General features: G+C 33.8%; 1 long non-coding RNA gene and 1 pseudogene across 1 annotated transcript in view; both read right to left on the reverse strand.

Moving 5' to 3' along the window:
• Nucleotides 1–4: 4 nt before the first annotated feature.
• Nucleotides 5–2,129, reverse strand: LOC105118474 (receptor-like protein kinase FERONIA; annotated as a pseudogene).
• Nucleotides 2,130–4,610: 2,481 nt separating this feature from the next.
• Nucleotides 4,611–7,611, reverse strand: part of LOC105118473 (uncharacterized) — a 17,286-nt gene continuing 14,285 nt past the window's right edge. The window contains exon 3 of the long non-coding RNA XR_840948.1: nt 4,611–5,040. This is a non-coding gene — a long non-coding RNA (uncharacterized LOC105118473). The remainder of the gene's footprint in view (nt 5,041–7,611) is intronic.

A 7,611-nucleotide genomic window follows, 5' to 3' on the forward strand; every position in this document is an offset into this window, starting at 1 on the left:
CCTCCCATTTCTCATCCAGCAAGATATTTGTTGTCTTCACATCACGATGAATGACAGTGTGCTTTGCACCTGTGTGAAGGTAATGCAACCCACGGGCAGCACCGATGCAAATCTCTAGGCGTTGAGTCCATGAAAGTGGGGGATTATCAGTTCTGTAGAGATGATCACGAAGCGTCCCCCGAGCCATATAATCATACACCAGGATCATCTCATTATTCTCATTACAGTAACCAATTAGAGAAACCAAATGGCGGAATCTAAGCTGGGAGAGCATCTCGATCTCTGTCCTGAACTCGGTTGCACCCTGCTGTGAACTTGGATTCAATCGCTTGATCGCAGCACGATTGACTCCACCATCAAATAATCCTTTGTACACGTTACCAAAGCCACCAACACCAATAATGAAAGAATCGTCGAAGTTGTTTGTAGCTGCTATGATCTCAACTAGCGAGAAACGGTAGCATAGGTCAGAAGGTAGAGATGACCTGTGGGTCTTTGTTGACTTTCTTCAAGAGGAAACAAGAGGGCTTAAGTTTGAAGCTGCATCACCAGAAACCAAGTCCTTGAATTTTTGGACTCTTCTCCGGAAAATCAAGAGAAATAGAACTGTGACGACAACAATGCCCGAAACAGCAGCACCAATAATGGCGACTGTTCTTCGGATATGCTTTGGCTTTGTTGAGGTCGCGCTAGGAGGAGTATTACTAATGGGGCTGTCCGGATACGCGTCAGGATCTGGTCCGGCAAGATTGTCTGATTTGCTCAATTTGAAGATTTCAGCGCCATTCAACATTGCATCCAAGGCATTAGTAGACTGAATAGGGTGCAATGCAATTGACAAATTCTGTATCCCTTCGTTTCCTCCGGCATCCATCATCACTACGTAATCTTTGTATATGGGAACCCCATATCCATCAGCCCACAAGATTATATCTGCGTAACGCTCTGCCGTTTGATCAGCGATATATATTTTAAAGACTAGATCGCCTTTTTGCAATATGATCGGTATAAACTGACAGAAATGAAGCCTTACAAGATAGGTGAAAGCGGAGTGGACCGGAAACTCCCAAGTCATATTGTATTTCTCATTTACAGTAGAATTGGGCCCCATGGTCCTAGCAGTTCGATAGAGTACGTCAGGTGCAGCATAGCGAGTGTGGATATTATACTGAAGTTGAAGAGTGTCATTAATAAATTGAAAAGCGCTTGGTCGAGCATCCGTCAAGTAATCGGGATCCCTTAACCAACTTCGAAACATGCCATTGTCGTTGGGCGGTGTGATCTCTCCCCCACCCACATTTACTCGGTACATGATCTCTAAAGCAGTTTTGTTTTGAAGGGGAAGATAGACCTCGTGGTTAACATCATACGGCCCTGGGTCATCTCCTGCAGTGTAATAAAGATTGGTGGGCATGGATACGATTTCAATCCCGTTGATGAAAGCATATGCATCAGCAACATGAGGGCTTGGCGTGAACGTTATGCTCAGATTTGTCTGCTCATCTTCAACATTTAAGATGAATTCTCTGGCGTAACCTCCTCGTTCACCACGTGGGTCAGTGTAATGGAAGCCACTGGAGTTGCTAAGAAAGGTATAGCGACCGGTTGTGACAGAAAAAGATGCTTTAGACCTGTTGAAACCAGTGTAGGAAGCTGGATTGAAATGGAGGCGAACAAACTTAGGTCCTGTTGTTGTGACAGGAAATGTGTAGGTGAATTGGGAGAGAGAGACGCGAGCAGTAGAATAAGGTACAGAGCTATTGGAGGCTCCATTTGCCGTGAGATTTGTTGAGGGGCTGTCTTGATCTAGAAGGGCCACTTTTGAGTTGATGTCTGCAGTCCAGCTTCTATCGTTTCGAAAACTATCGGCGGATGAACCACAATCAAGCGCTATGCTATCAAGAGGGACGTAAGGTGGTGGTGGATCCCCGGTTACAAGGATGGTGAGTTGGAGGAACAGGAAGGAGAGGTGCAGAGGTGTGATCAGAGGTAAGTTTGTGAGAGAGAGATATTTGCTGCTGCCGCTACTCATTTTGTTTTTGGCCATAGGAGGAGACATGAAGAAATCAAGAGGAGAAGCTCCTTTTAATTATTATATGCTGAGAGGTGTAAATTTAAGTCATGCAATAGTTGACTGGTTCTAATTCTTTTTTTTATTTTTTTATTTCTTACGTATTAAATTAGAGTACAAAAGGAAATTTAGGAATTCCTTGTAAAATCGTTTTCAAGTATTAGTAATTATAAAAGTCTCATTGAGCAGTATCAATGTAGCATTTGGCAAAGGGACAATACATGGAAGACCTTCGAAAGGTCTTTGATAGTACGAGTGGGGCATGAAGGACTTCCAAGTCGTTGGCTGTATTCTATCAACTTTAGAGATTTCCGTGTCTTTAGATTTTTCCATTTGATTGGATTGAATAAAAATCCATCCATTTCTTATTTGATATATGTTTTTCTTTATTTTTTTAGGAATATATAATTTTTAAAGATGTTGCTCAATTGAAGCAATTTGGTATTCCTTTATATTAAAAGCAATCTAGGATAATTTCATGATCAAAAGAATCTGTATGTATAGACATCTCAAAGATATTGATCTAGAAAATGATCTAAATAATCTAGATACAATCCAATGTATAATAGAATTAAAACTAAAATAAACTAATTATAATAGAACAAAAAAAGAGAAATAGATTGACAACTAAATATTTGAAAAAAAAGTAAATAGTGATAAAGTTTATGGAGGTATATCTAATAATAAAAACATTGTTTAGAACAAGTAAAACACCTAACTTTGTAGGATACAACTAATCAATGGTTACGACAACTTACCAATACTGTGAAATATATTTCGATAAATCTTTCTTGTAAGGGTGAGTAAAAAAATTAAAAACTAATTAAACTAAAAAAATTAGAAAAAATAACTAAAAAAATAAATCATGAAAAAAAAACCATTAAACCAATTAGAATAGTTAAAAAAACCCAACTGATTTGGTTCGGTTTCTGTTTCATAAGCTTGAAACTGAAAAACCAAACCGAACTGAAATTAATAACCTAGCCAAACCGAAAAAACCGAGCCAAATAAAAATCAAACCCATTAGAAATTACAAAAAAAAACTCCAAAAAACAATATAATTTTTGGTTTTTAACATAAAATAACGAAATAAAGCCTGAACCAAAGCCAAACCAAAATTAATCGGTTGGGTTTTGTTTTTGTTCTAAAATAACCGAACTTAACTGAAACCAGTCAGTTTGAACTGGTTTCGGTTTGATTTTTTAAGTCAATTTGGTTATTTTTTAAGTAAAAAACAAACCGAACCGAAAATAATCACCTCTATTTTTTTGTTATAAATAACGTAACAAGACTTTAATATAATATGACTCGTCTTGCTAAACTAGTAAAATAAAAGGAAATTAGATAAATATAGGTTGCATTAACTTTTATTTATAAAAAAGATTACATGAAGATTGATAAGAGTTAGGATTACATGAAGATTGATAAGAGTTAGCACATAATATATATTATAAGGGAGGAATTCGCTTTGTCTTTAAAATAGACTTGTTTATAATAGGGATTTTCCACACACATATATTTGTCATGTGATTTTCATAAAAACCGAACTTGATTTTAGATTCTAATTTAACATGCCATGATGGGAAAAAAATCAACTTCATTATCAAACAAGTTTGGTAATAGGGATTGCCGTTGAGGGAAAGTTCATTATGCAAAAATGGAAAAAATATTGTTTAAAATATCCATATATCAGTGTTATGATTTTTTACTAGTGAATGAAAATATTGATCTATTAATGCTAAATACACATCAAGAGAAATACTTATTCTCATTCATCATAATTAATATTCTCTATCTAATTAACTAGAAATAATTAAACACCATATACTAAAAATTCTTTTATTTGTCACCATGCAACCAAAGTCTCAAGACCTAAAATAAAAGGAGAAATGGGGATCGAATTCTTTTTTCTTTTTTCTTTTTGTCATAAAGTTCATGACGAATTAAAAGATTGTTAATTAGATATTAGAAACCTTTTTCCTCATGATCAGCACAAACTTTTGAGTGATTCAAACCTTGCTTTGAGTTGATTAATTATCCCCTCTCTTTTTTTCACATCTTATGAAGTATAAACAGGCAGTGAAAGGGAAATCAAGAAGTATACTGGATTGAACAAAAAAAAAATATAAAGGGTCAATTTTTAAAAGAGGCAAAGTTTCACGCACGTTATGAGGCAACAAGCAGAGTGGTTTTAAAAATAAAATACATCTATACAAAAAATTAAAACAATTATAGATAAATTAAAAATACCTCTAAACGAATTAAAAAATAACTGTCATTTCAAGAGACTCTCTAAAGAAATGCTGTTGATCCACACTAGCATGAAATTGATCTCTTGTGATGTCATTTAATTTCATGTTTAGGAAAACATAAGCTAACCAGTCAATCATTGCCACATTCCCCACCTCCCTTAGCTGCTTGCTTTTATATTTGATTAGATAGACAGCATTAAGAAGAGCTAGCTAAAAATTAGAGAGATACGATGAAGAGTCTTTCCTTGTCTGCTCTAACATTGTCGTTGTTGATGATGATGATAATGCTCAACACAGAAAGTTGCGGTGCTAGTATTTCACTACCGGAAATGGACGGTGACGTCCCCTTGTACTCCATAGCTGATTCCAACATAGATTTGGAGTTCATGATGGATTCTGAAATTAACAGGATTCTTAATACTGGCTCTCTCCCTGTTGTAGATGGTGCTTCCGATCCTTCCAAACCAGTGTTTGATGGCGGCCAAGGTAATCGATACAACTTGGGTATGGTTCCTGATGGTAAACCGAGTTGCCTGGATCCGTACAAACGCGACTGCAAGTAGTTTCTTTCATATACTAGCAGTTATTCCATGCCCATGATATGTACCTATTTTTAGGGAGCTTGTTAATTCCCTTTCTACGACTGTCATTATTATCTATTGGAATCGAGTGGGTGTCGAATTTAATCATATAATACTCATGGTAGATTATATTTTGCTTTAAACTTCATATTACGTTACTTGTGGTTGATATCAATTACAACTAGAGAAAAGAGTAGGATTAATTCGAGGAAATCCACAGCCTCAAATTACGTTACTTGTGGTTGAGAATATAGATATAAAGAAAAGTGTTGTCATAGAGAAGATATAACCCTTGCAGAGGCTAGGGAGACAGAGGGGGCCATGGCCACCCCTGAAGCTTAAAAAATATGTTATACTCAATGTTTCTCTCATGTAAAACAACTTTTTCAGTGCTCGATCACTAATACCAACTTACTGTAAGTGTCTCTACGATGGGTAAAGGAAAAGGATCAAACCCAACATTTCCGTTCTCCAGAATGATTTCATGCTTCTCGTTTATTAATTATTTTCGTAGTGAAAATGGGATATGGATAGCATGGTTGCCTTGGCTTTCTGGGTTACACAACCAATTTGGCTGCTGGACAACTCCAAGCTACATTCCATGGTTTGTGCCAGCATGAATTCTTGGGTCCAAAATTGTTATTTTTTAAACTGAATCTAAGTAAGCTTTACATGCTGCTAATGGTTCAAGCAGTTGTCATCCATGGTATGCAATTATCATGAATATTCGGTCTCTTATGCAGCAGAGGTGGCTGTCACATACTTTGAGAGAGGGGAATGCTTGCGCTGATTGCCTTGCTAAGAATGGTGCGCAGCAGTCTAGTGGTTTTCATCATTTGCACTATCCTAGAGCTGGGTTATGCCTCGTTTACTCTCTGATCATTCGAGCTCGTCTTTCTTGAGACCCTAGTGTTGGTTTCTTCTTCCCCTCAATCGCTATCTCTCCTTGTTTTTTGTGTTCCATAATGCTTTTCTTTTCCTCCTTGTTCCATCGTTATCTCTATTTATTGAGGTTTTGTTGCATCACTATCTCTGTGTTCCATCATCTTTTCCCTTCTTTTTGAATTGTGGTGTGGAGTTGTTAAGACCCCACCATGTGTATGCGTTACCATTTGCATGTGTTTTGTTTTATCTTTTATATTTAAAATTTATCCTTGAGTTTAGAATATCATTATGCATTCTTCAATATAAAACTAATATTTTATATTTTATGTCCCTTTAATATTCTTTTTTATTTAATATAATTAATTGTTAATAAATGTTTACATGGAGGGAGCTTCATTCAAGATAGTATTAACATGATATATCATGTTAGTTTAATTTTAGCCCATTGAATTAAATCAAGGGCTAACAGATACTTTTTGCCTGCTTAACTAAATTTATTTCCTTTTATGTTTCAATTATATATATGCATAATTTGTAAAGATAAAAACCTTCTCCCATCTCATGAGTTAAAAAAAAAAAATCTTCCATAACCATTCAAATTAGTGATGGAAATGGGTGCCCTATAAAATCCAAGCCAATGAGAACGTTTATAAGTAGTATTTTTTTTTTACAAGCAAATGAGTCGCGTACATACCTCTCTTGTGTTGTGATTTAAAAACCCGAATCCAATATTTTTTTATTTTTTTTGTCCTGTATATTCCCAAATAATTTATCTTTTAAGATAAATGTATTATTAGGTTGATATTTTGATTATATATTAGCGTGATAATAAAATTTAATATTTATAATAATAATAATAGAAGGTAAATGACCTTCTTGGAAACCTTTCTTCAATTTGGAATCTATTTATAGAGTTGTGGAGTATTATTGAAACTAAATTTACTAAGCCCACTAGGATAAAATTAGAAAGAGAAGTTTGCCCTAAACCCATGAAACGGGATGATAAACAAAATAAAATGCTTTAAGATTCGTGGAGACTTTATGGAGTTCATACTATTATCAAACAAGTAGATAGATTGCCGTCGAGGGAAAGTTCATTATGCAAAAATGGAAAAAATATTATTTAAAATATCCATAAGTTAGTGTTATGTTTTTATACTGGTGAATAAAAATATTGATTTATTAATACTAAATAAACATCAAGAGAAATACTTATTCTCATTCATCATAATTATTTTAGGATATGTTTAGAATTATGGTAGAGGTGCAGTTTAAAATATTTTTTATTTAGAAATATATTAAAATAAATTTTATTTTATTTAAAAAAAATTATTTTTAATATCAACATATTAAAATGGTTTAAAAATATAAAAAATTATTTTAAATAACAAATATTTTAAATTTTAAAAAAATATAATTTATACGGCATCTCATTCTTAATGAGATTCTTAATCTTGTAATAAAAGATTGTTTACTGTATCTCATGTAAAAAAGATTGTTGAACTGTCTCAAAAGTAAAAGGATTGTTGTTAGAAGTTGGCTTTGGCCCCAAGGGAAGAAAACAACTCTTGATTTCGTGTGTGTGTGTGTCTATATATATATATATATATATATATAAGTAGAAAAGTTGATTAGCTTCTCTTTATGAAAAGAATCATTAATTTTAAAAATTAATGTGAGTTGAGTTTTTTTTAATTAATTATTTTAATTTTATTTTAATCTAATGTATATGGTCATAAAGTTTGTAATTTCATCCAATTAAAAAGTTTTTTTTGTTATTGTTTTTTAAAATTAGTTTTTTATATAACTTTACTCCTTAATT

Source organism: Populus euphratica, unplaced genomic scaffold (genome assembly GCF_000495115.2).
Source record: "Populus euphratica unplaced genomic scaffold, PopEup_1.0 scaffold1976.1, whole genome shotgun sequence".
Taxonomy (NCBI): Eukaryota; Viridiplantae; Streptophyta; class Magnoliopsida; order Malpighiales; family Salicaceae; genus Populus; species Populus euphratica.